The sequence below is a fragment of the Petromyzon marinus genome, chromosome 57, assembly GCF_048934315.1.
Source record: "Petromyzon marinus isolate PM22_M1 ecotype Great Lakes invasive population chromosome 57, UKy_Petmar_22M1.pri1.0, whole genome shotgun sequence".
NCBI classification, from domain to species: domain Eukaryota; kingdom Metazoa; phylum Chordata; class Hyperoartia; order Petromyzontiformes; family Petromyzontidae; genus Petromyzon; species Petromyzon marinus.
In genome coordinates this window covers 9,317,176-9,330,570 of record NC_133723.1, presented here as the reverse complement: position 1 = coordinate 9,330,570, position 13,395 = coordinate 9,317,176, and the positions used below count along the sequence as shown (strand labels likewise).

General features: G+C 49.0%; 1 long non-coding RNA gene across 1 annotated transcript in view; it reads left to right on the top strand.

Moving 5' to 3' along the window:
• Positions 1-317: 317 nt before the first annotated feature.
• Positions 318-13,395, top strand: part of LOC142905708 (uncharacterized) — a 53,428-nt gene continuing 40,350 nt past the window's right edge. The window contains exon 1 of the long non-coding RNA XR_012929726.1: positions 318-1,182. This is a non-coding gene — a long non-coding RNA (uncharacterized LOC142905708). The remainder of the gene's footprint in view (positions 1,183-13,395) is intronic.

The window sequence follows — 13,395 nt, the reverse complement described above, 5'->3', positions numbered from 1 at the left end:
ATACCGTCAAACGTCCTCAAATGACATCAAATGCCCCCAAATCCCTCAAATTCTCTAAAATGCCGTAAAATATTCTAAAATGCCCTCAAATGCCTTCGAATGCCCTTGAATACCGCCAAACGCCCTCAAATCCCTCATGCCGTCAAATACTCTCAAATTCCATCAAATGCCTTCGAATGCCCTTGAACACCGTCAAACGCTCTCTTATTCCGTCAAATCTCACAAATCCTCTTAAATGCCCTCAAATGATCAAAAATGCCCTCAAATACTCTCAAATGCCCTCAAATCCGTGAAATACTCTCAAATGCCCTCAAATATTCTAAAATGCCCTCAAACACTCTCAAATGCCCTCAAATACCCTGAAAGCCCTTAAATAACCTCAAATGCCCTCAAATGCTCCGAAAACCTTCAAATACTCTCAAATGCCTCGAATACCCTTAAATGCCCTGAAATACCCTGAAAACTTTCAAATACTCTCAAATACTTTTAAATGCCCTCAAATACCTTAAATACCTTCAAATACTCTCAAATTCCCTCAAATACCCTTAAATGCCCTGAAATACCCTGAAAACTTTCAAATATTCTCAAATACTCTCAAATTCCCTCAAATACTCTTAAATGCCCTCAAATACCCTGAAAACCTTCAAATACTCTGAAATGGCCCTCAAATATTCTCCAATGTCCCTCAAATACTCTCAAATGTCCTGTAAATACGACCAAATACCCTCAAATGCCATCAAACGCCCTTAAATGCCCTCAATTCCCGTCAAACGCCCTCGAATATCCTCAAATGACCTCAAACGGCCACAAACGCTCCCCACAATACCCTCGCGTGCCCTCGCGTGCCCTCGAATGCCCTCGAATGCCCCGAGCTGACCTGACCGCGACGGAGTCCGTCTCGCGGGTGTAATTGGCTCTTTGTACCCGAGGCGCGCGGCTGTGAGCTGCCGCCACCCCCCCCACCCCTGCCGTGTTCCCGCGAGGGTGACCTTTTACAATGCAAATTGGTTTCCGTTTTTTCCTTCCTCCATCACTACGCTCCGTCGCCTCTTCCTCCTCCTCCTCCTCTTCCTCCTCCTCCTCTTCCTCCTCCTCCTCCTCTTCCTCCTCCCTCTTCCTCCGCGTCCGCCTGCGCCAGGCCGCTCGCCAAAGAGCCGAGCGATGCATCAGTCAGCTGCACAGGTAAACCAAAAGCACACGCACACACACACATCTTGTCCATCAGCGCTCGCTAGCAGTCGACGACGACTAACACGAGCTGCACCTTGTGTGTGTGTGTGTGATAGAGCGCTGTTCTCCATTACAAGGCCGGGGGGGGGGTAGGGGGAGAGTGGGGGGGCACTGTCGGGGCCCTGATGGCTTTTAGTGCTGCACCTCCCCCCCATCACCATCATCACCATCATCACCACCATCATCATCACCATCATCACCATCATCACCATCATCATCACCATCATCATCACCATCATCACCATCACCACCATCATCATCACCATCATCACCATCATCATCACCATCATCACCATCATCATCACCATCATCATCATCATCGTCGTCGTGCTGCTGCTGTCAAACCCCCCAATGGTTTGAATTGGTGTAGCGGCCACCCCCCCCCCCCCCTCACTCACACTGCTGATGATGTCTCACCGGCGAAAATGCTCCACCTCGCCCCCCGTCCTCCTCTTAACATTTGTGAAGAGCGCTAGTGGAGAGTATTCGGCCGCTGCTATGAGTTTCCACGTGGTGGTGGTGGTGGTGATGATGATGATGATAATAAGCCCACTTCGTTGAGCTATCATTTGTGACAGCCAGGTGGCTTGTGACAGAGAGCTCTAAAGCTCGCGTGGGTCTTACCCTGTAAAATAAAAAAAAGTAAATAGTTGGGTGTAAAGCGGTGGTCTTCATTGCGAGGCCTCGCGAGCCACTGGAGACCCCTGGTGGCCTTAAGTGCGGCCCCTGGTGTACGGCCCCTGACTACACACAAAGGGTGATAACATCCTCCCATCATCATCATTATCGTGCTGCTGTCACACCCACCAAATGGTTTATAAAATGTGTGGCGGCCCTCACTCACACTGATGATGCCTTATCGGCGAAAGTGGCAGACCCCCAACCCAACCTGAAAATTTGTGAAGAACACTGGGATAGAGCGTTGTTCCCTCGCGCGCACGTAGGGGTTTTGCTGGGTGCTCGGGTTTCCCCGTACAATGAACACTCTCGAAATGGCTGCACAACAACAAAAACCATCTTAATATATAGAGCAGTGCAGAGCGAGCTAGCAGGCGCTGGCTCACAGCTTGCAAGCAACGTTCTAAGTTTGCTTCGTGGTTCCGACCCGGCGATTGTGAGAGATGCAATTCGCGTGAACCTACGACACAATATACATAGTATATTGAACGACTCGTTAGATTGAATAAATCCATACCTCCACCCTGCGAGAATGACGTTTCGGGGGCTACTGCTGCCGCTGCTGTTGATTCAACTAACAACAGTACTTGGCACTTGCTGGGTCAAGTAGCCAAGTGCTGTTCGCGAGTAGCAGCAGGCACACGTGTGTGTGGGTGGGTAAAGATAGCCAACACGACGCCCGACCGCCTTTGTCTCCCCAGTGGCGATGTTTACGACTACACCGCACACGTTACTAATTTGGGGCTGAGTCGACCTAGGGGAGGGCAAGGACCGCTACGGATCTGATCGCCATCACTGGTGTATTTTGATGGCCGTGAGCGGGAATCGAACCCGGATTCGTAGCGCAGCTACCCACTGCACTACCGCGTGTCACCATCACTCGCCACCAAAGACAAAGATCCCCCGTATAGCCTTAACAGACTGCTGGGGCAAGTGCTGTTAGCGAGCACCTATGAAGTCCGGCAAGGCACACGAGGGGACGGGTGGCCAGCACTACGCCCGACCGCCTTTGTCTCCCCAGTGGCGATGTTCACACACCGCACGGGGTACTCACTCGAGGCTGAGTCGACCTAGGGGACGACGCAGGACCGGGTTCAAATCATCGTCGCCGGCGTTGTCCGCGAGCGGGGAGGAATCGAACTCGGGTCTCTACCACGCTCGTAGCGCAGCCTCACCACGTACACTACCGCTCACCACCGCCATCAACACCACCACCACCATCATCGTTCGCCACGGTCCATTTACACCTCTGGATGAAAACTATTGCCCCCCCCCCCCCCCACATCGCTCTGGGGGATCGAGCGATGCAGAAGAATCCATCTCGAAGGTGACCCGCACACGCGGAGGCCGACCGCGTCGCTCCCCGCAGCGAGTCGCTGATCACGCGAGCTCCTCCTCCTCCTCCGTTGGCTGCCACTCCGTCATTAGCCTCTCGAGCTCCGAGCCCGTCGTCCTCCTGATTCCTCTTCTTCGTCTTCCTCTTCTTGATTTTCCTCTTCTACCTCTTCTTCTTCTTCTTCTTCTTCTTCTTCTTCTTCTTCTTCGTCTTCTTCTTCCTCTTCTTCTTATTCTTATTCTTCTTCTTCATCATCTTCTACCTTTTCTTCTTCCTCTTATTCTTCTTCTACCTCTTCTTCTTCTTCCTCCTCTTCCTGTTCCTCCTCTTCCTCTTCTTCCTCTTCCTATTCTTCTTCTATCGTATGGCTGCTGATGTCGATGCACAGCAGCAACTCCACTGTCACATTCGCGTGGTGGTCAAGCCCCAAATAACCGCGTCAGGAGAGCCGGAGCGCATCACGGTGAAGTTCCCTTCGTATTTGTTCATTCTCAATACGACGATGTATCTCCGTGTGTACGTTCAACTTCTTTCGCACCGTACTTAGCCAAACCGTGCTCATCGGAGTTGCGGGGGGAAGGACAACACACTTAAAACAACGTGCAATTCTTAAGAAATTAGTTTGCTATCGAGATTCACAAGTGCGTAACTCCCAGTGGCTTCCGAATATAGGAAGGAAGAGCGTTCCAGACGGCCGCAGAAGCGTATCTTAAAGCGCGCGATGGCAGTGATCACCGCCTTTCTTCGATGTTTAACCAAAAATCACGGTGCTGTAGTGATTATGATGGTGGTGGTGGTGGTGATAGAGGTGTTGCGGAAATTAAAGTGATGCAGTGTTATCATCATCACCATCAACACCATCATCAAACAATAGTAATCATCAGCATCCATCAATATCCATCATCATTATCAACACCACGGTGATACGATGCTAACTACCTCGCCTGGTATACAGGAAGTCGTGGGTTCAATCGCAACCTTGACGCCTGCTGTGTATTTGGAGTTTACGTGTCTCTCTCTCGTCATCATCACGGTGGCTAAGAGATGTTAACTACCTCGCCTGGTATACAGGAAGTCGTGGGTTCAATCCCAACCTTGACGCTTGCTGTGTATTTGGAGTTTGCGTCTCTCTCTCTCATCATCATCACGGTGGCTAGGAGATGTTAACTACCTCGCTTGGTATGCAGGAGGTCGTGGGTTTCATCCCTACCCTGACGTCTGCTGCTGAATATTTGGAGTTTGCGTGTCTCTCTCTTTCTCTCTCCCCGTGGTGGCGTGGATTTTTCTCCGGGTCCTCCGGTTTCCCCCCCTCCACATTCAGACTCGACATCGCCACGCGTCTAGAGTATTAGCCCGCTATAAATCTCCACGCGCTGGTGAGCTACCTCGTTCAGCTTTCATTTGCGATAGCCAGGTCACCTCTGAAAAAAGAGCTGTGTAGCCCAGTGGGTCTTACATGCTAAAAAATAAAAAAATGAAATAAAAAATCATAGGTCATACATCAATTGTCGAGAATGAATCAGCGTGGCTACTACCTCTAACCTGCGTACGCCCTTCAACGTCTCTGCAAAATAACAAGAAAACACGTTTTTTGTTGCGAATTTGGTGGGAACCCCCCCTCAATATTTCAATAATGGTTACGAAGAAGAAGAAGACGAAGCAGTCGCCCAAGAGAGATACATGCGACCACTCCCGAGCCGCAGGTTCGACCCCACCCCTCTGCTTTTGAATATGACCCGAATCCTATAAATATTCCACAATTCTCTGCATTATTACCCTATTTCGGGCAAGACTTATTATTTTCATTAATTGCAGCGTTATTCAATTTTTTGTTAATGCAATAATTTTTCACTCGAAAAGTTGAACGGAACTCGCGTCGCCTGCTCTGTTGTACGACCACAATTTACGATCGTTCGTCTCGCTAAGTGCGTTTCATTATTTTTTTTTGTTTAAACTTCAAACATCTTTTAAATCTTAGACATCGCCGCGGTGGCCGAGATGTTAACTACCTCGCCTGGTATGCAGGAGTTCGTGGGTTCGATCCCGATCCCGACCCCTGACGCCTGCTGCTGTACATTTGGAGTTTGCGTGTCTCTCTCTCTCTCCCCGTGGTCGCGTGGATTTTTCTCCGGGTCCTCCGATTTCCTTCCCTTCCACATTGAGAATGAACGTCGGGCGTTTCGAATGTTTGTCTGCTTTGCATTTCCACGCGATGATGAGCCGCTTTGTTGCGCTTATCATTTGTGGCCAGGGGTCGCTTCAGCAAAAAAAAGAGCCATATTGCAGCTCAGTGGGCCTTATCTCGGTAAAGACAAAAATTTAATAATCCCATAGTTTCGTTTTAAATAAATGATCGTAATTTCCTCGAACGTAACCATGCATCTGTCATGGCAAATACTTTGCCTCCACACATTCCCTCCGCCTGTATCATTTATTGAGCACGAGTTGGCCTCTTTCATGAAGAGTCGCGTGACAATATCGTAATTTCACCCCATGCCCTCGTGTTGCCATGCTGACCTTCACAGGTGCTACTCGCGAATGGCACTTGCCCCAACAGTCTGTTGAGGTCATACGGTGGGGGGGGGGCAGGGGGAGGGTATATCTTTGTCTTTGTCGTGACTACCACAGCAGTGATGACACGGACCATGACACGAAACTCTATTCGCCACGACAACGGTCGTTCATTGCGACTCACTACGACTCTTCGGGCCGTCTGGAAGAAAGAAAGAAAAAAAACAACGCACATACACAGCGCGCACAGAAGTCTCTGGGCTCACGTCCTGACGGACACTGCAAGATCCGTCCAGGTGCCGGCTTTTGCCGCCTCGGCGCCTCGTTGCCGAACGAATGCATCGTTGTTATCAGGTCGCGATCGCTACACGCAAAGCGCTCGCCACAAATGCACCGCAAACGCCCCGCTGACCCTCGTCAGGGAGCTGTGCACCGTTGTTCGCTCTCATCATCCTAGCAGCAGCAGCAGCAGCGGCGGCGGCGGCGGCCGTGTTGGTAAGCCATCGAGACGGTGGTCACGGCATCGTGGCGCGGCGCTTTCACATGACGCTTCTGCGGGCCGTCTGGAACGCTCTTCGCCTTCCGATGTTAGGAAGCCACTTGTAAATGTGGATCGGAAACTGATTTCTGAATAATTGCGTATTGTGATACGTTTGCGTGGCGTTGAGCACGGTTTGGCTGCGTACGGTGCGAAAGAAGTTCGTACACACACACACACACCGACTTGTAATCCGTGAGTAAATCTCGCATCAGAGGTCAGATTTTCAATTCCTCGGTTACCCCCTTCACGTGACCCCAGGCGAGGAGGTGACGCTTACGTACGACAAGATGGTGAGGATGATGGTGGTGGTGAGGATGATGGTAGTGAGGATGATGATGGCGGTGAGGATGATGATGATGGTCAGGATGATGGTGATGGGGATGATGTTGAGGATGATGGTGGTGGTGAGGATGATGATGATGAGGATGATGGTGGTGGTCAGGATGATGGTGATGATGATGGTGATGATGGCCACGATCATGGTGAGAAAGAAGGGCGACTGCTCATTAATGTTAAACATGCCAAATTCGTTTCCACACTTGAAGTCTCTAAATCTCAACCACCCGCACCCACTCAAACTCACCCCCCCTCCCCAGACCACCACCACCACCACCTCCAACCACCACCCGTCCATTGTGGAGCTATTTAATGTTTTATTCTCTCGCTCTAAAAAATTCATATGCCTATTACATCGCCTGTTTATTACGCTTCGCGAGAGACGAATCGTCGGCCGAAACCTCCGCGTTTTACGAGTGTTAATTTCTGCTCAAAGCCGAAATGCATATTTTATGCTAATTCATATTTTAGTAGCCGCGCTAACAAGGTTAGGGTAGCGATTTGCCGTCGAATTTCCAAGCTGTTTGCGTTAAAACGAAGAAAAAAAACTGCGTCGGAAAACAGATTTGAGAGGGGGGACATCGCCTCGTGTGTTGTGTGTGTGTATTGTGCGTGTTGTGTGTGTGTGTTGTGTGTATTGTGTGTGCTGTGTGTGTGTATTGTGTGTTTATTGTGTGCGTGTGTTGTGTGTGTGTGTATTGTGCGTGTTGTGTGTGTGTTGTGTGTATTGTGTGTGCTGTGTGTGTGTATATTGTGTGTGTCGTGTGCGTGTTGTGTGTGTGTGTGTTGTGTGTATTGTGTGTGTATTGTGTGAGTATTGTGTGTGTATTGTGTGCGTATGTGTGTGTTGTGTGTATTGCGTGTATTGTGTGTGTATTGTCAGTGTGTATTGTGTGTGTATTGTGTGCGTGTGTTGTGTGTGTGTGTTGTGTGTGTGTATTGTGAGTGTGTGTTGTGTGTGTGTATTGTGAGTTTGTGTTGTGTGTGTTGTGTGTGTGTATTGTGAGTGTGTGTTGTGTGTGTGTGGTGTGTGTGTATTGTGTGTGTTGTGTGTGTGTATTGTGAGTGTGTGTTGTGTGTGTGTGTTTGTTGTGTGTGTATTGTGAGTGTGTGTTGTGTGTGTGTGGTGTGTGTGTATTGTGTGTGTGTTGTGTGTGTGTATTGTGTGCGTGTGTTGTGTGTGTGTGTTGTGTGTGTGTATTGTGAGTGTGTGTTGTGTGTATGTGTACTGTGAGTTTGTGTTGTGTGTGGTGTGTGTGTATTGTGTGTGTGTTGTGTGTGTGTATTGTGTGTGTATTGTGTGTGTATTGTGTGCGTGTGTTGTGTGTGTGTGTTGTGTGTGTGTATTGTGAGTGTGTGTTGTGTGTGTGTATTGTGAGTTTGTGTTGTGTGTGTTGTGTGTGTGTATTGTGAGTGTGTGTTGTGTGTGTGTGTGGTGTGTGTGTATTGTGTGTGTTCTGTGTGTGTATTGTGAGTATGTGTTTGTTGTGTGTGTATTGTGAGTGTGTGTTGTGTGTGTGTGGTGTGTGTGTATTGTGTGTGTGTTGTGTGTGTGTATTGTGTGCGTGTGTTGTGTGTGTGTGTTGTGTGTGTGTATTGTGAGTGTGTGTTGTGTGTGTGTGTGTATTGTGAGTTTGTGTTGTGTGTGGTGTGTGTGTATTGTGTGTGTTGTGTGTGTGTATTGTGTGTGTGTATTGTGAGTGTGTGTATTGTGTGTGTGTTTGTTGTGTGTGTGTGCGTGCGCTGGGGAGCGGTGGCGCAGTGATTAGCGCTCCGCTGTGCTGCGAACCCGGCGTCCCGAGTTCGATTCCTGCTCACGGCCACCAGCACCAGTGACGATTATCTGAACCGGTCCGGGGCCGCCGCCCTAGGTCGACTCAGCCTCAAATGAGTACCTGGTGCGGTGTGTAAACATCGCCACTGGGGAGACAAAGGCGGTCGGGCGTGGTAACTGGCCACCCACCCCCTCGTGTGCCGTGCCGGCCTTCATAGGTGCTCGCTAACAACACTTGCCCCGACAGTCTGTTAAGGCTATACGGGGGATATTTTTTATTTATTTCCGGGGAGCGGTGGCGCAGTGGTTAGCGCATTGTACTACGAATCCCCACCCCTTCGTCACACACACACACGAGTTCGATTCCCGCTCACTCCAACCCCGCCTAATAGGGCCACGGATTATTTGGATAGGTCTTAGTAACCCTGCCCGACTCGGCCTTGACATTAATACAGAAGCGTTGGTTGGCAACAAAGGGTGGCTGGGCCTGCTTCGGGCCACACCACTCCATCTAGGTCCACCATGGCGGCTGGTGGACACGGACAGCTGTGCAAAGTATAGAAAAGTTAGTGTGTTCTGGGTTATTTCACGAAAAATCACGTTCAATGAAGGCTACTTGTGTTGTGGCCGAAACGTCGTGAGAATTATATTCTGTTATTATTATTATTTTTATTATTTTATCTCCATTCTACGTGACTTTACCGAAAGAACCCAGAAGATGAATCCCTGCAGTCATGAAAGCTTTAAATAAAAATTTAAAGTTAGTGTGGTTAGGGGTAGTGTCTGGGTGGCTAGTGTGGTTAGGGCTGGTGTCTGGGTGGCTAGTGTGGTTAGGGCTAGTGTCTGAGTGGTTAGTGTGGTTAGTGTGGTTAGGGCTAGTGTCTGGGTTGCTAGTGTGGTTAGTGTGGTTAGGGCTGGTGTCTGGGTGGTTAGTGTGGTTAGTGTGGTTAGGGCTAGTGTCTGGGTGGCTAGTGTGGTTAGTGTGGTTAGGGCTGGTGTCTGGGTGGCTAGTGTGGTTAGTGTGGTTAGGGCTGGTGTCTGGGTGGTTAGTGTGGTTAGTGTGGTTAGGGCTAGTGTCTGGGTGGCTAGTGTGGTTAGTGTGGTTAGGGCTGGTGTCTGGGTGGTTAGTGTGGTTAGTGTGGTTAGGGCTAGTGTCTGGGTGGTTAGTGTGGTTAGTGTGGTTAGGGCTGGTGTTTGGGTGGCTAGTGTGGTTAGTGTGGTTAGGGCTAGTGTCTGGGTGGTTAGTGTGGTTAGTGTGGTTAGGGCTGGTGTCTGGGTGGCTAGTGTGGTTAGGGCTAGTGTCTGGGTGGTTAGTGTGGTTAGTGTGGTTAGGGCTAGTGTCTGGGTGGTTAGTGTGGTTAGGGTTAAGTCTAGTGTCTGGGTGGTTAGTGTGGTTAGGGTTAGGTCTAGTGTCTGGGTGGTTAGTGTGGTTAGTGTGGTTAGTGTGGTTAGGTCTAGTGTCTGGGTGGTTAGTGTGGTTAGTGTGGTTAGTGTTAGGTCTAGTGTCTGGGTGGCTAGTGTGGTTAGTGTGGTTAGTGTGGTTAGGGCTGGTGTCTGGGTGGTTAGTGTGGTTAGTGTGGTTAGTGTCTAGTGTCTGGGTGGTTAGTGTGGTTAGTGTGGTTAGGGTTAGGTCTGGTGTCTGGGTGGTTAGTGTGGTTAGTGTGGTTAGGGCTGGTGTCTGGGTGGTTAGTGTGGTTAGTGTGGTTAGTGTCTAGTGTCTGGGTGGTTAGTGTGGTTAGTGTGGTTAGTGTCTGGGTGGTTAGTGTGGTTAGTGTGGTTAGTGTTAGTTCTGGTGTCTGCTTTTCCCTTAATTGCTACCATCACCTCCACCACGACAGACATCTTCACCACCCTCGCCGCATCATCATCACGATGTCAACAATGTCAACAATCATCATTTATACCGCTGTGGTGGTTAACCCTACCACCACATTGCGGAATCTCAACAACGATCGTCTAAAAGAATAACCAAGCCCCCTCCACCCCCCCCCCCCACCCCCACCATGAGAATGTGGAATTTCCACCACTGGAACCGGGGGGGGGGGGGGTGGGGGTTTGGGTTCCGATTAATATTTTGAACAAAAAATTCTTCCGCCGATTGTTCGCTTGAGTCGAGGTGACGAGGCCGCTCAAAGACGAACATGTTTTCTTTTTACGCGCAGAATTGTCTCTCCATCGGCACCTCCCCATCTCACTCCTCCTCTTCCTCCTCCATCATCTCTCATCTCACCCCACCGCCCCGCCGCCGCTTCCCGTCGCCTCCAATCCCAGGGGTGGTGGGACTGGCGGGGGGGCGGGGGGGGCGGGGGGTGCACGGCGTAAGGATCATGGTGGGTTTTGAGCTGACAGATGGAGGGGAGCCATCAATGGCAGGCGGCAGGAATCAGCCTTGAACTTGAATTCTGGCCGTCGCGAGCTTCGGCGAATTGCAGAGGGTTTCCTGGCATTCGGCTGACACGGCTCCTCGCCCAGATACAGCCACGACGAGTGAACACACAGCCGGCTCGCTACTGCAGCTGTATCCACAGCTGCTGTCTGTTTGGCTGCCAGTGAGTGAGTGGTTGAGTGAGTGAAGGAATGAGGGAATGGTTGAGTGAGTGAGTGAATGGACGAGTTCGTGGTTGAGTGAGTGATCGATGGGCGAGTGATTGAGTGAGTGGTTTATTGAATTAGTGGTTGAGTCAGTGGTTGAGTTAATGAATGGGTGAGTGGTTAATGAGTGGTTGAGTGAGTGGTTGAGTGACTGAGTGGTTGTTTGAGTGGTTGAGTGAGTGAGTCGCTGAGTGAGTGGTTGACTAAGTGGTAGAGTGAGTGGTTGAGTGAGTGGTTGAGTGCCTGAGTGGTTGAGTCAGTGAGTGGGTGAGTGAGTGAGTGAGTGCGTGAGTGGTTGAGTGAGTGAATGGCTGAGTGAGTGGTTGAGTGAGTGAGTCAATGGGCGAGTGGTTGAGTGAGTGGTTTATTGGGTGAGTGGTTGAGTGAGTGGTGAAGTTAGTGAATGGGCGAGTGGTTGAGTGAGTGGTTGAGTGAGTGGTTGAGTGAGTGGTTGAGTGAGTGGTTGAGTGATTGAGTGGTTCAGTGAGTGGTTGAGTGAGTGAGTGGTTGAGTGAGTGAGTGGTTGAGTGAGTGAGTCAATGGGCGAGTGGTTGAGTGAGTGGTTTATTGGGTGAGTGGTTGAGTGAGTGGTGGAGTTAGTGAATGGGCGAGTGGTTGAGTGAGTGTTTGAGTGAGTGGTTGAGTGGTTGAGTGAGTGGTTGAGTGATTGAGTGGCTCAGTGAGTGGTTGAGTGAGTGAGTGATTGAGTGAGTGGCTGAGTGAGTGAGTCGCTGAGTGAGTGGTTAAGTGAGTGAGTGAGTTGATGAGTGTGTGGCTGAGTGAGTGGTTGAGTGAGTGAGTGAGTTGTCGAGTGAGTTGTTGAGTGAGTGGTTGAGTGACTGAGTGGTTGATTGAGAGGTTAAGTGAATTAGTTGTTGAGTGAGTGGTTGAGTGAGTGAGTGGTTGAGTGAGTGAGTGGTTGAGTGAGTGAGTTGTTGAGTGTGTGTCTGAGTGAGTGGTTGAGTGAGTGAGTGGTTGAGTGAGTGAGCGGTTGAGTGAGTGAGTGGTTGAGTGAGTGGTTAAGTGAATGAGTTGTTCAGTGAGTAAGTTGTTGAGTGAGTGGTTGAGTGAGTGTTTGAGTTGGTGGTTGAGTGAGTGGTTAAGTGAGTGATTGAGTGAGTGAGTGGTTAATGAGTGGTTAACTGAGTGGTTGAGTGAGTTAGTGGTTGAGTAAGTGAGTGGTTGAGTGAGTGGTTGAGAGAGTAAGTTGTTGAGTGAGTTGTCGAGTGAGTAAGTTGTTGAGTGAGTGAGTGGTTGAGTGAGTGGGTGTTGTTGTGAGCTGCAGTGCTGTAGTGGTTGACCACATTACTGGATGAGACAACAAACGTCAACCGCTTATTTATTAAGCACCTTTCAGAGTGCTGTTTGTTGCTAGCCCGTTGACGTTTTTGAGCCTTTGGACCCTGTGCAATTACGTTACTATATATAACACTTATATATGTAAAGGGTGGCCCAAAAAGTTCGGGCATATGGGGTTAAATCTTGACTTAAAGCTTTCCTGACTGCAGGAACTCATATTCTTTGGGTCTTTTGTTAAAGTCACGTACGTGGCTTTAGCGAAAGACTCAAAGAATACATATTGGGTTATTTCATGATTTTACCAAATTACATGGGGTTATTTCATTTATTTTAACACGTGTTCAAACTGACTTCCATTAACGTTAATGCATCATACATTATGTATGCGTGCATGAATTCTCTTTTTAATATTAATTTAGGACTTCATACTCTTTGGTTCTTTCGGTAAAGTCACGTGGGTAGAAAATAATAATAGATCACGACGTTTCGATCGCAACACAAGCAGCCGTCATCAGGTGGGACAAACACAGCAGTGCTCCTCCTGCGTTTGTTTCGCCTGGTCACGGTTGCTTCTGTTGCGATCGAAACGTCGTGATTTATTTTTATTTTCTACCCACGTGACTTTACCGAAAGAACTACGGAAGCTGAAAATCAATTTAGGACCTTTTTTATATTTTTTTTTAAAGTCCAACAGGTGTCCAATCGTTGAACAGTCATAAGTAATTTTTGTCTCAGTTGGGTCAGAATCAGAATCTTTGTTTGAATGTCAATCTGGGCAACAACAAAAAAATGAAGTATATTTAATCATGATAATAATTGACAACATATGAAACAATTGCAAAGTTTTCATACCTGTGTTAAGGTAAACGAAATAACCCAACGTATCCTAACTTTTGGGGGCACTCCTGTATATATATGTAAGTATCAAATATATATAGTTATATTTGTTCATATATTGGTGACCTGTCGATCAATGGACCTGTAATTCCTGGAAAGCATCGCGTCTATTGCCCAACCCGCTGTGTCCCTCTAGGCAAATTGGAGCTGATGGGATGCGAACCAGGGAGGGGGGGGGGTCAAGGGATGACCCCCCCTGCC